This window comes from Mus caroli, unplaced genomic scaffold, assembly GCF_978045245.1.
Source record: "Mus caroli unplaced genomic scaffold, Mus_caroli_1 scaffold_3, whole genome shotgun sequence".
In the NCBI taxonomy this organism is placed as follows: Eukaryota; Metazoa; Chordata; class Mammalia; order Rodentia; family Muridae; genus Mus; species Mus caroli.
Window position 1 is genome coordinate 112,898,801 of NW_028227258.1, and position 16,846 is coordinate 112,915,646.

Consider the following 16,846-nt stretch of genomic DNA (forward strand, 5'->3'; position numbering starts at 1 on the left):
TGAAAAAATAAATCTTCATAGAAAACTGCTCTAGCTTTCAGCAGCCCTTTCCTGACCTCTGAGGAAGCTTGCCTTCTTTTGAGCAACCCGGTCTTTCTTCTGGGCAAGAGACATTGTGGGACGATTCCACCTCTTCTTCTTCACGTCTCTCTTGGGCTTCTTCTCATAGACTGGATTCTCTCGAATAGCAGCATGAGCTTTCTTATACGTCTCCTCCATGCCTTTAAGTCAGGACTGTCTTAAATTCGATGGTGGCCCTGGTTGAATATCAAGTCCCTAGACAAATCCAGGAGAAGTAAGGTTTGGTCTTCCCAACCTCAACCCCCAAAGCTGGGTGGTGGTGGTGGCACACAACTTTAATCCCAGCAGAAGCAGACGGATCTCTGATTTCCAAGGCCAGACTGGTCTACAACGTGAGTTCCAGGATAGCCAAGGCTACTCAGCAAAACCTTATCACACAAATCAAAAAGTTAAGTCTCTTATAAAGCAGCCAAAAAAAAAAAAAAGGCTGTACTGTGACAGAATGGGCACCTCAGTAGCTTCTGAGGTTGGTACACTGCTGTCACCACAATTACTCTAACAAACATTTTTAGGCTTTTTTAACCTAAACATAAATCCAGCTTTTCATTATGAAAACCAACATTATCTTGTATTTTTCTTATCTTTCTCTTTCCTTTCTAACTAAGTGCATTGGTCAGTTGCCCCTTTCTAAATCACTCGCTGCAATGCAGAAGAAATGATACAGGTGTTCCTAGCATAACTCAAGGTTAAGGAAAATTCTCCTGGATAAAAACAAAATAGACTGTTCTATTTCAGCTCAATTGTGAATTTCACATCCCATGAGAAACAAACATACACACACACACACACAGAGAGAGAGAGAGAGAGAAAGAGAGAGAGAGAGAGAGAGAGAGAGAGAGAGAGAGAGAGAGAGAGAGAGAGAGAGAGAGAGAGAGAGAGAGAGAGATACACAGCAGCAGTGGCATGTAAAGAAATTTATTCCTTGAGAAGGTGCTACATGTTTCATTTTTGTAGGTTTTCTCTAACAGCAGAAATCATTGATTCAATGCTTCATGACGACCTAAAGTCCATCTGTTGTATAAGCCATTGAGAGTATTTTCAAAGGCATTATGAATTATAGCAGCTCTCCATTACTTTTAAAGTATTTTACATTGTGGTTATTTTGTAGACCATAAAATCAGTTGATCTATTTCTTCTGCCATTTGTTAGAAACTCTAAAAAAGGATCAAAGTCTGTGACCTAATCCATTTTAATATATAAATAAAAGTTTGCATACTAAGACTTACCTTTCATGAGTTAATATATAAAAAATGAGAATAATTAACTATTATGAAACACCTGCTACTCTTATTAGTCTGTTTACTTTTAACTGCACTCTCCAAGACAGGCATGAAGATACAACAGAAATGTTGTTTCTGCTAAACATTGCTTCAGTTTCTCCCTCTGCATCACTACTTAAATATTAACATTTCTGTGCTTGTTCTTGTCTTCTTCCTCTTCTTCTTCTTCTTCTTCTTCTTCTTCTTCTTCTTCTTCTTCTTCTTCTTCTTCTTCTTCTTCTTCTTCTTCTAGATCCTTTAGTATTGGAGAAAATATGTCATATATCATAGAAAATTGAAGAAAAATTCACTGAAGACAAATTTAATAATTTAATTTCACCTCACACACACACAAAAAAAGTCAAAGTAAAGATACCACCTAACAGCAGTGGAGTTACCCAAAGACCCAAAGTCCTTAGTAGTTTGTAGTCATAACTTGTCTTTCAGAGTTATAAGACTAAAAGGGGTTTCTCATATGGTCTCTGGTTGTCGTATCTGTTCTGAATTGTCAGAAATTCTATTTGTTTCCTTGCTCAGCACTGACATGAAGTTGATGGTTTCAAGGTTTTGTCATTGTCCCATAGCATTTTTCCTTATCAGCATGTGGCAGGTTGTGACCATTTAAGGAAAAACTTCTTTACTGGTTTATCAACCTTATTTTCATAGCTTCTTATTTCGCACTGTCAAAATGTATTACGTACATAAAACAGTGCAGTCATCTGTGCCAGGCAATTGTAAATAGAATTGTATTTTAAGTGATATGGCAAACGAAATTGACCTTGGTAAGCCTCCTGAATTGTCAGGAATACGGCCAATCGTTCAATTTGAGTTTTGTTTACAGAATGCAAGTGCTAAGCTTAAAGAAAATGCACTGTTTTAGGTAGAGAAGGTCACAGCTATTTCTTAGTCATAATTCCAAGTGAGCCCCCTTCAGCAAATGGCAGCTCGGTATTTTATTTGAATTAAATATCTAGAATCTTTTCTTTCTTTCATTGCATATGATGGCAATCTTAAAGGTTTATTCTCTTGAAGCAGTGGCATTATGAAGGATCAAGCTGGATATGCAAATTCATTCCTCACCTCTAGAGGCTCCAAAAGAACACATGTATAGTGGAGCCTCAATGTCTAATGAACTTCAAACTTCTTTATTTTCTTCTTCTTCTTCTTCTTCTTCTTCTTCTTCTTCTTCTTCTTCTTCTTCTTCTTCTTCTTCTGCTTCTTCTTCTCTCTCTCTCTCTCTCTCTCCTTCCTCTCTTTCTTCTTTCTTTCTTTCTTTCTTTCTTTCTTTCTTTCTTTCTTTCTTTCTTTCTTTCTTCCTTCCTTCCTTCCTTCCTTCCTTCCTTCCTTCCTTCCTTCCTTCCTTCCTTCCTCTTGTGATCTTGTGTACAGTTAAGTGAGCTATAATTGGAAAAAAATGAACTCATTTATCTTATTAGTTTATTTTTAACTATTTCATATATGTATGGTAACATATTTTTGGTCACTAACAAATGTCCCACTTCCCTTCCTACCTCTTCTTAGTAATTCCCTCCCCTCCTTTTTGTTTGTTTTTGTTCTTTTATTGTATTTTACAACCCAGTGAGTTTATCCAGGGCTTCAGAAAGGCACAGTGTGGAGATGTACTGTTACACGGACAAATGGCCAGTGGCTACACCACTGAAAGCCAAGACATTTGGTCAAATGCCAGTGGGTTCCCAAAGAGAGACTAGGTGCCCACAAGCCCCTTCCACATCCATGATTGAAGAATCACAAGCCTAACCTTACACAGGCCTGTGTTGGTAATGACAGCTGCTTCGAGTCCAGGAAAGCAATAGGTTTGTCTTACCAAGAGGGCAAAGTGCCACAACCCTTCTCTCCATCTTCTAGCTCTTACACTCTTTCCATCATAACTGCCAGGATATTCCCTGAGCCTTAGAAGCAGTGATGTGGCTGCCTCATGGTGGGGGGTGCTTAACTTTCTTAGACATGAAACCAATCATGTATTAATTCATAAACCAGTAGTATCCCGGTGAAAGCAATAACTGAGAGAAGCCTAGAAAAGAGATACCCTACCAAGGTGAGACCTATGAACTCTCATTGTGTTGGAACATGCACAGTAAAGATCATAAAACATCTCATAAGAAAATGGCAGCCACCAGAGCAAAGACAAAATAAAGCATTAACAGTAAAAAATAAGTGACTTTGATCCCAAACTTTGCAGTATTCGCTGAGGCTTGGAGAGTCAGAGGTACAGCCATAGGGCACCAAGCAGGGGAGTCCTAGGGATTAACAGCCTGGTATCCTCTCTACAGTGCTGCAGATGAAAGCATTCATTTTTACCATATTCAATATAAGGTTCTCTCAAGCAAAAACTTGACTGAATACTGCCAGTATAAAGAATATTAATAAGTTTGCAAAGTACAGGGTTCTGTGAGCTAAACAGTCAAAACAGATATAGGGAACTGGAAAACCAAACAAACACCACCTTATTGGCTCAATCATTTACATAGTTGCCATTTAACTTAAAGGTTTCAAACTGAAGCTTGAGATGCACACACACACACACACACAGAGCAAAAGAGGGAGAGAGAGGGAGAGAGGGAGAGAGAGAGAGAGAGAATGAGCAGGATTTGTGTTTAGAAATGAGCGGAAGTTCTGCTGGCTATATCTTATCATTGGGAAAATATGTTATAGAAAACTCAGGTCTATGTCTAAGACTATAGCTAAAAGGGTGTAGTAAAGACTGAGGACAGAGATTCTAATTCAGGTCCATCATTATAAACAGAGTAAACAAACCTTCTTCATAAAGACGGGGTGTGCAAGATGATACTTTTTCCTCAAATTATATAAGATATTTTAGTGATAGCATTGCCTGTACAAGTATTAATAAAGAATAAACATCTTAGATTCAAACACTTCATAACTTTTAAAAAATAGTTGTATGTCTTCAAATATGCTATTTAAATATCAGATTTCCTGATTTTAAGATAGAGAAGTTTGCAAAATAAGATTGACTAAGAAAACTGAACATATTACCACTTCTATGTAAGAATATTTAAAGTATAATGTAGCACTTAAAACCCTCAGATTTCACGTTCTCCATATATCGTTTCTAAGAAGTTGACTGTTCCAGGCTTTCAATTTGATTTAACAGTTATATAAATTATAGGTATGTATGTTGTTGTTAGCTACTGTACTTCCTTTTATTAATACATTTTCTATCACTCTTGTGGGGTTTTTTTTATTACTTTCTGAAGACATTTTAACTATAACTCTGGATAAGGGAAATATTTAGAATTTCATTCTTATATGCTAGCAATCAATGTCTAAGTTCTTACTTGAAACCAAATCATTGTAACTAATTTATCCATTTCTACCAGCTTGAGAAATGTCTATATGCATTTAGCCTTGGAATGGTAATGATTTAGAATCAGAAGTATATTACTGAAATATTATCTACTGCAATTCTGTGCAATTCCATTTGCATAGGCAAGAAAACCAGTTTTCACATTACAGTAATTTGTCATTCAACACATAATGACAGCGTCTAAGACTGAATGATTTTGTAGAGACTGACAACGTTTTTGGAAATGAAAAGTTTTATACCTTTAATATTATACTGAATGCATAGTATAGCAATATAAATATAACTATTTCAGAACATATGTATAAATATATCTGTTTTAGAACCTTCTGTTTAATAAAAAGTAAGGATAATCTATTCATGTGTATAAATCAACATATACAATTCTTATATATTAAAGTCAACTTTCCAGGAAAGAGTAACAAATTCATATCTTGCTTGGGCAACTTTATCTTAACTTCCAGATACAATCTATCTCTGTGTGGAAGTAAGAGAAGCAAGCGCTTAAGACACTCAGTCATATCTCATTCAATGTCAAGAGCAGATTGAGAACAAATGTATGCATGATTAGTGTTCAGCTAGCATCCTCTACCCTGACACAGTCCAAGTACCAGAATAATGGCACTCACTTTCAGTCTCTATCCTTCCATGTCAGTTTTCAACCTGACGGTCAGCATCCCTTTAGAAGTCAAAAGACCCTTTAACACGGGTTGCATCTCTAATACCCTGCACATTAGATCTCTATTTTATAATTCACACTAGTAGCAAAATTACAGTCATGAAATAGCAATGAAAATAATTTTATGGCTGGGCGTCACCACAATAAAAGGAAGTATATTAAAGGATCATAGACTTAGGAAGGTTGCGAACCACTGGTTTAGACAATCACAATCCTCTACAGCTGTGCCCACAGGTCAGGCTGATCTAGACAATCCCCTATTGTGACAGCCTTTTCAGGAGATTCTTGACTGCAGTGAGTTCACAAATAAACAGAAAAATCATATACACTAACCTAGTGTTTGTAGTGAAGGTATTTTATTTTATTGTGTGTGTCATCCAGTTACTGGATTTTACCTAAGTACTGTGGGTAACTGTAAACCCACTTATTGAAGGGATTGGAACAAAAGCAATTTTACCATGGAAATCCTGCATCTTGTCCTTAATGTATGGTCCCTGTAACTTTTCTGCCTACCCTCAGGCCTGTTGGGTGTTTCCTTGTTAGCCTGAGGTTTATGTGGGTCTAATACATAGGAGCAAATTTTCATCTAACACAAATATTGAAATTACAGAACAAGATGGATGCATATCACTATTTGCCTGGAGCACCCTCCTACAGAGCATAGCTATGAGCTCAACTTAGACAACATCTGGCAACTCTCACACTATCAAGACCAATGTCGTTTTTCATATTAGCTAAAATATTTTGTATTCCATGACCAGAAAACATGATGGTTTTAAATGAAAACTTGGCTAAGATATTTGTAATCCCATCTATTTACTGTGTGCGTTCTGGGAGAAGTGCTTAGGTTCTCAGCCAGAGTTTGTGATTAGATCATGGTTTCAATAGAAATGTTAAGTTCATTCATTCACAAAGCAAGCACCATTTGAAATAGCCCCCTTAACATTGACCTACTTTTCATATCCAGTCCTCTGAATATAAGTATTTCCATTTCTTTTTTTTTAATTGGGTATTTATTTCATTTACATTTCCAATGCTGTCTCAAAATTCCCCCATACCCGCCCCTCCCCACATCCACACCCATCCACTCCCACTGCTTGGCCCTGGTGTTCCCCTGTACTGAGGCATATAAAGTTTGCACAACAAATGGGCCTCTCTTTCCACCGGTGGCCAACTAGGTCATCTTCTGATTTATTTTTTTTTTTCTGCTATTTAAATGACAAATTCGAACTTTAAGATTCCTAATATCTGGGTTGCAGTTTATTACCCAACAGCTAGAGGTCTTTTTTTTTTTTTAATATTTTTATTACATATTTTCCTCAATTACATTTCCAATACTATCCCAAAAGTCCCCCATAGCGCCCCCCACTTCCCTACCCACCCATTCCCATTCTTTTGGCCCTGGCATTCCCCTATATTGGGGCATATAAAGTTTGCAAGTCCAATGGGCCTCTCTTTCCATTGATGGCCGACTAGGCCATCTTTCGATACATATGCAGCTAGAGACAAGAGCTCCAGGGTTCTGGTTAGTACATCATGTTGTTCCAACAATAGGGTTGCAGATCCCTTTAGCTCCTTGGGTACTTTCTCTAGCTTCTCCATTGGGAGCCCTGTGATACATCCAATAGCTGACTGTGAACATCCACTCCTGTGTTTGCTAGGCCCCGGCATCGTCTCACAAGAGACAGCTATATTTGGGTCCTTTCAGCAAAATCTTGCTAGTGTATGCAATGGTGTCAGCGTTTAGAGGCTGATTATGGGACGGATCCCTGGATACAGCAGTCTCTAAATGGTCCATCCTTTCATCACAGCTACGAACTTTGTCTCTGTAACTCCTTCCCTGGGTGTTTTGTTCCCAATTCTAAGAAGGTGCACAGTGTCCACACTTTGGTCTTCATTCTTCTTGAGTTTCATGCGTTTATCAAATTGTATCTTATATCTTGGGTATCCTAAGTTTTGGGCTAATATCCACTTATCAATGAATACATATTGTGTGAGTTCTTTTGTGATTGTGTTACTTCACTCAAGATGATGCCCTCCAGGTCCATCCATTTGGCTAGGAATTTCATAAATTCATTCTTTTTAATAGCTGAGTAGTACTCCATTGTGTAAATGTACCATAATTTCTGTATCCATTCCTCTGTTGAGGGACATCTGGGTTCTTTCCAGCTTCTGGCTATTATAAATAGGGCTGCTATGAACATAGTGGAGCATGTGTCCTTTTTACCGGTTGGGACATCTTCTGGATATATGCCCAGGAGAGGTATTGCTGGATCCTCCAGTAGTACTATGTCCAATTTTCTGAGGAACCGCCAGACTGATTTCCAGAGTAGTTGTACAAGCTTGCAATCCCACCAACAATGGAGGAGTGTTCCTCTTTCTCCACATCCTCGCCAGCATCTGCTGTCACCTGAATTTTTGATCTTAGCCATTCTGACTGGTGTGAGGTGGAATCTCAGGGTTGTTTTGATTTGCATTTCCCTGATGATTAAGGATGTTGAACGTTTTTTCAGGTGCTTCTCTGCCATTCGGTATTCCTCAGGTGAGAATTCTTTGTTCAGTTCTGAGCCCCATTTTTAATGGGGTTATTTGACTTTCTGGAGTCCACCTTCTTGAGTTCTTTATATATATTGGATAATAGTCCCTTATCTGATTTAGGATAGGTGAAGATCCTTTCCCAATCTGTTGGTGGTTTTTTTGTCTTATTGATGGTGTCTTTAGCCTTGCAGAAGCTTTGTAGTTTCATGAGGTCCCACTTGTCAATTCTCGATCTTACAGCACAAGCCATTACTGTTCTATTCAGGAATTTTTCCCCTGTGCCCATATCTTCAAGGCTTTTCCCCACTTTCTCCTCTATAAGTTTCAGTGTCTCTGGTTTTATGTGAAGTTCCTTGATCCACTTAGACTTGACCTTAGTACAAGGAGATAGGAATGGATCGATTCGCATTCTTCTACATGTTAACAACCAGTTGTGCCAGCACCATTTGTTGAAAATGCTGTCTTTCTTCCACTGGATGTTTTTAGCTCCCTTGTCGAAGATCAAGTGACCATAGGTGTGTGGGTTCATTTCTGGGTCTTCAATTCTATTCCATTGGTCTATTTGTCTGTCACTATACCAGTACCATGCAGTTTTTATCACAATTGCTCTGTAGTAAAGCTTTAGGTCCCGCATGGTGATTCCACCAGAGGTTCTTTTATCCTTGAGAAGAGTTTTTGCTATCCTAGGTTTTTTGTTATTCCAGATGAATTTGCAGATTGCACTTTCTAATTCGTTGAAGAATTGATTTGGAATTTTGATGGGGATTGCATTGAATCTGTAGATTGCTTTTGGCAAGATAGCCATTTTCACAATGTTGATCCTGCCAATCCATGAGCATGGGAGATCTTTCCATCTTCTGAGATCTTCTATAATTTCTTTCTTCAGAGACTTGAAGTTTTTATTATACAGATCTTTCACTTCCTTAGTTAGAGTCACGCCAAGATATTTTATATTATTTGTGACTATTGAGAAGGGTGTTGTTTCCCTAATTTCTTTCTCAGCCTGTTTATTCTTTGTGTAGAGAAAGGCCATTGATTTGTTTGAGTTAATTTTATATCCAGCTACTTCATTGAAGCTGTTTATCAGGCTTAGGAGTTCTCTGGTGGAATTTTTAGGGTCACTTATATATACTATCATATCATCTGCAAAGAGTGATATTTTGACTTCATCTTTTCCAATTTGTATCCCTTTGATCTCCTTTTGTTGTCGAATTGCTCTGGCTAGGACTTCAAGTACAATGTTGAATAGGTATGGAGAAAGTGGACAGCCTTGTCTAGTCCCTGATTTTAGAGGGATTGCTTCAAGCTTCTGACCATTTACTTTGATGTTGGCTACTGGTTTGCTGTAGATTGCTTTTATCATGTTTAGGTATGGGCCTTGAATTCCTGATCTTTCCAAGACTTTTATCATGAATGGGTGTTGGATCTTGTCAAATGCTTTTTCCGCATCTAAGGAGATGACCATGTGGTTTTTGTCTTTGTGTTTGTTTATATACTGGATTACGTTGATGGATTTCCATATATTGAACCATCCCTGCATCCCTGGGATGAAACCTACTTGGTCAGGATGGATGATTGTTTTGATGTGTTCTTGGATTCGGTTAGCAAGAACTTTATTGAGGATTTTTGCATCAATATTCATAAGGGATATTGGTCTGAAGTTTTCTATCTTTGTTGGGTCTTTTTGTGGTTTAGGTATCAGAGTAATTGTGGCTTCATAGAATGAGTTGGGTAGAGTACCTTCTGTTTCTATTTTGTGGAATAGTTTGTGAAGAACTGGGATTAGATCTTCTTTGAAGGTCTGATAGAACTCTGCACTAAACCCATCTGGTCCTGGGCTTTTTTTAGTTGGGAGACTATTAATGACTGCTTCTATTTCTTTGGGGGATATAGGGCTGTTTAGATCATTAACCTGATCTTGATTCAACTTTGGTACCTGGTATCTGTCTAGGAACTTCTCCATTTCATCCAGGTTCTCCAGTTTTGTTGAGTATAGCCTTTGGTAGAAGGATCTGATGGTGTTTTGGATGTCTTCAGGATCTGTTGTTATGTCTCCTTTTTCATTTCTGATTTTGTTAATTAGGATGCTTTCCCTGTGCCCTCTAGTGAGTCTGGCTAAGGGTTTATCTATCTTGTTGATTTTCTCAAAGAACCAGCTCCTTGATTGGTTGATTCTTTGAATAGTTTTTCTTGTTTTCACTTGGTTGATTTCACCCCTGAGTTTGATTATTTCCTGCCGTCTACTCCTCTTGGGTGAATTTGCTTCCTTTTGTTCTAGTGCTTTTAGGTGTGTTGTCAAGCTGCTAATGTGTGCTCTCTCTAGTTTCCTTTTGGAGGCACTCAGAGCTATGAGTTTTTCTCTTAGAAATGCTTTCATTGCATCCCATAAGTTTGGGTATGTTGTGGCTTCATTTTCATTGAACTCTAAAAAGTCCTTAATTTCTTTCTTTATTCCTTCCTTGACCAAGGTATCATTGAGAAGAGTGTTGTTCAGTTTCCACGTGAAGATTGGCTTTCTATTATTTATTTTGTTATTGAAGATCAGCCTTAGTCCATGGTGATCTGATAGGATGCATGGAACAATTTCAATATTTTTGTATCTGTTGAGGCCTGCTTTGTGACCAATTATGTGGTCAATTTTGGAGAAGGTACCATGAGGTGCTGAGAAGAAGGTATATCCTTTTGTTTTAGGATAGAATGTTCTGTAGATATCTGCCAGATCCATTTGATTCATAATTTCTGTTAGTTTCACTGTGTCCCTGTTTAGTTTCTGTTTCCATGATCTGTCCATTGGTGAAAGTGGTGTGTTGAAGTCTCCCACTATTATTGTATGAGGTGCAATGTGTGCTTTGAGATTTACTAAAGTTTCTTTAATGAATGTGGCTGCCTTTGTATTTGGAGCATAGATATTCAGGATTGATAGTTCCTCTTGGAGGATTTTACCTTTGATGAGTATGAAGTGTCCCTCCCTGTCTTTTTTAATGACTTTGGGTTGGAAGTCAATCTTATCAGATATTAGAATGGCTACTTCAGCTTGTTTCTTCATGCCATTTGCTTGGAAAATTGTTTTCCAGCCTTTCATTCTGAGGTAGTGTCTATCCTTTTCTCTGAGATGAGTTTCCTGTAAGCAGCAAAATGTTGGGTCTTGTTTGTGTAGCCAGTTTGTTAGTCTATGTCTTTTTATCGGGGAGTTGAGTCCATTGATATTAAGAGATATTAAGGAAGAGTAATTGTTGTTTCCTGTTATTATTGTTGTTAAAGTTGGCATTTTGTTCTTGTGGCTGTCTTCTTTTAGGTTTGTTGAGGGATTACCTTCTTGTTGTTTCTAGGGCGTGGTTCCTGTCCTTGTATTGGTTTTTTTCTGTTATTATCCTTTGAAGGGCTGGATTCGTGGAGAGATAATGTGTGAATTTGGTTTTGTCGTGGAATACTTTGGTTTCTCCACCTATGTTAATTGAGAGTTTGGCTGGGTATAGTAGCCTGGGCTGGAATTTGTGTTCTTTTAGTGTCTGTATAACATCCGTCCAGGATCTTCTGGCTTTCATAGTCTCTGGTGAAAAATCTGGTGTAATTCTGATAGGCTTGCCTTTATATGTTACTTGGCCTTTTTCTCTTACTGCTTTTAGTATTCTATCTTTATTTAGAGCATTTGTTGTTCTGATTATAATGTGTCGGGAGGTATTTCTTTTCTGGTCCAGTCTATTTGGAGTTCTGTAGGCTTCTTGTATGTTCATGGGCATCTCTTTCTTTAGATTTGGGAAGTTTTCTTCTATAATTTTGTTGAAGATGTTTGCTGGTCCTTTGAGTTGAAAATCTTCATTCTCATCCACTCCTATTATCCGTAGGTTTGGTCTTCTCATTGTGTCCTGTATTTCTTGGATGTTTTGAGTTAGGATCTTTTTGCATTTTACATTTTCCTTGATTGTTGTGCTGATGTTCTCTATGGAATCTTCTGCACCTGAGATTCTCTCTTCCATCTCTTGTATTCTGTTGCTGATGCTCGTATCTATGGTTCCAGATTTCTTTCCTAGGGTTTCTATCTCCAGTGTTGCCTCATTTTGGGTTTTCTTTATTGTGTCTACTTCCCTTTTTAGGTCTAGTATGGTTTTGTTCATTTCCATCATCTGTTTGGATGTGTTTTCCTGTTTTTCTGTAAGGACTTCTACCTGTTTGATTATGTTATCCTGTTTTTCTTTAAGGATTTGTAACTCTTTAGCAGTGTTCTCCTGCAATTCTTTAAGGGATTTTTGTGCTTCCTCTTTATTGTCTTCTGCCTGTTTAGCAGTGTTCTCCTGCATTTCTTTAAGTGTGTTATTAAAGTCCTTCTTGAAGTCCTCTATCATCATCAGGAGATATGCTTTTAAATCCGTGTCTAGCTTTTCCGGTGTGTTGGGGTGCCCTGGACTGGGCGAAGTGGGGGTGCTGGGTTCTGATGATGGTGAGTGGTCTTGGTTTCTGTTAGTAAGATTATTACGTTTACCTTTCGCCATCTGGTAATCTCTGGGGTTAGTTGTTATCGTTGTCGCTGTTTAAAGATTGGAGCAGAAGCTGTGTTCCACTCACCAGCAGTCTCTAAATCCTGCGGCGGGGGTCGTGGGTAGCTGACGGTACCCTGGTGCTGGTCCAGCCGGAAGAGGCCTGTGGTCCTACTCAGGCCGTTTTTCTGGTTCCCTAACTAATGCAGTCTCTGGTCCCGCGTGCAATTGGATTGGAGCAGAAGCTGTGTTCCACTCTCCAGAAGTCTTAAGATCCTGTGGTGGGTGTTGTGGGTAGCTGGTGAGTGTCAGCCGACCCTGCGCCCCAGCTGCCCCGGTGCTTTTCTGACCGGAAGAGGGTTGTGGCCCTATGTAGGCCGGATTTCTCTCTCCCCAACCAGAGCAGTCTCAGGTCCCGCTTGATTGGACTGGAGCAGAAGCTGTGTTCCACTCACCAGCAGTCCCAAAATCCTGCGGCGGGGGTCGTGGGTAGCTGGTGGGTGTCAGGCAACCCTGTGCTCCCGCTACCCCAGTGCTGATCCAGCTGGATGAGGCCTGTGGTCCTACTCAGGCCGGTTTCTGCTTCCCTAACTAATGCAGTCTCAGGTCCCACGCAATTGGATTGGAGCAGAAGCTGTGCTCCACTCACCAGAAGTCTTAAGATCCTGTAGCAGGTGTTGTGGGTAGCTGGTGAGTGTGAGCAGACCCTGCGCCCCAGCTGCCCCGGTGCTTTTCTGACTGGAAGAGCAAGTATTTCCATTTCTACTGTACTGCCCAAACCTGCGCCAAGTTAAGAACATAAGCCCTATAGTATGTCTCTCCAACACCCTGAAATATCTTAGTTTTTCCTGTCTTGAACCGAAAAACATTTTGAAACAATAATATGTGTAAAGCGCCAGCATCTAAACTGGTTGCTTAATCCTCGGTGAGTGTGTGTTGACAAAAGCAAGCGGTTAAGTGAAACCATCTGTTGCTGAGTCATCCCCTCTAGAGTCATCTACACTATTTATTTTCCACAGTACATGAAAGCTCTACAAAATACTTTCAGATTTTCTAAGTTAATTTTCCCATTCAAAACACAAAACGACAACTGAAGAAGCAAGTGAAGAATGGATGGACTTCACGCATCTTTCTTTTTTTTTTTTATATTTTTTATTACATATTTTCCTCAATTACATTTCCAATGCTATCCCAAAAGTCCCCCATACCGCCCCCCACTCCCCTACCCACCCATTCCCATTCTTTTGGCCCTGGCATTCCCCTATATTGGAGCATATAAAGTTTGCAAGTCCAATGGGCCTCTCTTTCTTTTTTTTTTTTTTTGATTTTTAATATTTTTATTACATATTTTCCTCAATTACATTTCCAATGCTATCCCAAAAGTCCCCCATAGCGCCCCCCACTTCCCTACCCACCCATTCCCATTCTTTTGGCCCTGGCCTTCCCCTATATTGGGGCATATAAAGTTTGCAAGTCCAATGGGCCTCTCTTTCCATTGATGGCCGACTAGGCCATCTTTCGATACATATGCAGCTAGAGACAAGAGCTCCGGGGTTCTGGTTAGTACATCATGTTGTTCCAACAATAGGGTTGCAGATCCCTTTAGCTCCTTGGGTACTTTCTCTAGCTTCTCCATTGGGAGCCCTGTGATACATCCAATAGCTGACTGTGAACATCCACTCCTGTGTTTGCTAGGCCCCTGCATCATCTCACAAGAGACAGCAATATTTGGGTCCTTTCAGCAAAATCTTGCTAGTGTATGCAATGGTGTAAGGTAATCCCTCAACAAACCTAAAAGAAGACAGCCACAAGAACAAAATGCCAACTTTAACAACAATAATAACAGGAAACAACAATTACTTTTCCTTAATATCTCTTAATATCAATGGACTCAACTCCCCGATAAAAAGACATAGACTAACAAACTGGCTACACAAAAAAGACCCAACATTTTGCTGCTTACAGGAAACTCATCTCAGAGAAAAGGATAGACACTACCTCAGAATGAAAGGCTGGAAAACAATTTTCCAAGCAAATGGCATGAAGAAACAAGCTGGAGTAGCAATTCTAATATCTGATAAGATTGACTTCCAACCCAAAGTCATTAAAAAAGACAGGGAGGGACACTTCATACTCATCAAAGGTAAAATCCTCCAAGAGGAACTATCAATCCTGAATATCTATGCTCCAAATACAAAGGCAGCCACATTCATTAAAGAAACTTTAGTAAAGCTCAAAGCACACATTGCACCTCATACAATAATAGTGGGAGACTTCAACACACCACTTTCACCAATGGACAGATCATGGAAACAGAAACTAAACAGGGACACAGTGAAACTAACAGAAATTATGAATCAAATGGATCTGGCAGATATCTACAGAACATTCTATCCTAAAACAAAAGGATATACCTTCTTCTCAGCACCTCATGGTACCTTCTCCAAAATTGACCACATAATTGGTCACAAAGCAGGCCTCAACAGATACAAAAATATTGAAATTGTCCCATGCATCCTATCAGATCACCATGGACTAAGGCTGATCTTCAATAACAAAATAAATAATAGAAAGCCAACCTTCACGTGGAAACTGAACAACACTCTTCTCAATGATACCTTGGTCAAGGAAGGAATAAAGAAAGAAATTAAGGACTTTTTAGAGTTCAATGAAAATGAAGCCACAACATACCCAAACTTATGGGACGCAATGAAAGCATTTCTAAGAGGAAAACTCATAGCTCTGAGTGCCTCCAAAAGGAAACTAGAGAGAGCACACATTAGCAGCTTGACAACACACCTAAAAGCACTAGAACAAAAGGAAGCAAATTCACCCAAGAGGAGTAGATGGCAGGAAATAATCAAACTCAGGGGTGAAATCAACCAAGTGGAAACAAGAAAAACTATTCAAAGAATCAACCAATCAAGGAGCTGGTTCTTTGAGAAAATCAACAAGATAGATAAACCCTTAGCCAGACTCACTAGAGGGCACAGGGAAAGCATCCTAATTAACAAAATCAGAAATGAATAAGGAGACATAACAACAGATCCTGAAGACATCCAAAACACCATCAGATCCTTCTACCAAAGGCTATACTCAACAAAACTGGAGAACCTGGATGAAATGGAGAAGTTCCTAGACAGATACCAGGTACCAAAGTTGAATCAAGATCAGGTTAATGATCTAAACAGCCCTATATCCCCCAAAGAAATAGAAGCAGTCATTAATAGTCTCCCAACTAAAAAAAGCCCAGGATCACGCATCTTTCAATGTCAGGAAGCCTGCGTGATGCAGTGGTCCATCACAGCTGTGGATCATTCACAGCTGTCCCAGGAACTCAGTCTTCCAGGAAGCACCAAGCATTTGGGATGGATAAATTCACAGAGCCAAATCCTATGCACTGAGCGAATTTCTGATCTCTGTACAACAAACTTATCACCACAATTTTACCAAATTAATCCAGTGTCTGTTTTATGAACATGACTTAGCTGGATCTTTATTCAGGGTCTCCTAAGGTTACTGTTGAGTACTGTGCATAGAATACACTTTCTGCTCCTACAGAACTTCTATAGTATTTTGCCACATTCTTTTCCTGAAACTGACAAACTTCTTTAATCCAGAATGGTAGACTCCATTTCTACTCTGTTGAAATCATCTCTTTTCTGAGATGGCCTAATCCCAGGATTGGCAACAATTGCCATGACCATATTTATTTGTTTTCATTGGGAGGTGTCTACTTCATGTCCCACATGCACACAAGGAAATAATTTCAGACAGTCATGAATATCAGAAGTGGAGAACCATCAGCATCTGCCCTAGGGATTCTTGTCATACACCTTTATTCCCCTCTCCAGCCCCTCCCACCCAGTCCCTCCATCCCTCTGCTCCTCTGGCTATTTTATTCCCCCTTCTAAGTGAGATTCAAGCATCTTCACGTGGGCCTTCCTTCTTGTTTAGCTTTGTTGAGTATGCTGAGTGTAGCATGGGTATCATGTACTTTATGTCAAATATCCACTTACCAGTGATTACATAAAATGCATAGCCTTTAGATCTCTTATACCAAACTCAGGATGATATTATCTAGTTCCATACATTTGCCTGCAAAATACATTACGTCCTTACTTCTCTTAGCTGAATAGTATTCCATTGTGTAAATGAAGCACATATTTTTGTGTCCATTCTTCAGTTGAGGGGCATTTGGGTTGCTTCCAACTTCTGGATATTACAAATATAGCCACTATAAACATAGTAGAGCACCTGCCCTTGAGATATGGTGGAGCATCTTTGGGTGTGTGCCCAGGAACAGTATAGGTGGGTCTTCAGGTAGAACTATTTCCAACTTTCTGATAAACCACCAGATTGATTTCCAGAGTAGTTGAACAAGTTTGCAACCTCACCAGCATGTGCTGTCACTTGAGATTTTTGTCTTAGCCATTCTGAAGGGTGTAAGATTGAATATCAGGGTTGGTTT

At 39.2% G+C, this 16,846-nt stretch overlaps 1 non-coding gene across 1 annotated transcript; it reads right to left on the bottom strand.

Moving 5' to 3' along the window:
* Positions 1-506: 506 nt before the first annotated feature.
* LOC115030709 (small nucleolar RNA SNORA66) lies at positions 507-627 on the bottom strand. Its single transcript, XR_003836308.1, has one exon. It is a non-coding gene; the product is annotated as a small nucleolar RNA SNORA66 (small nucleolar RNA).
* Between the last annotated feature and the right edge of the window lie 16,219 nt (positions 628-16,846).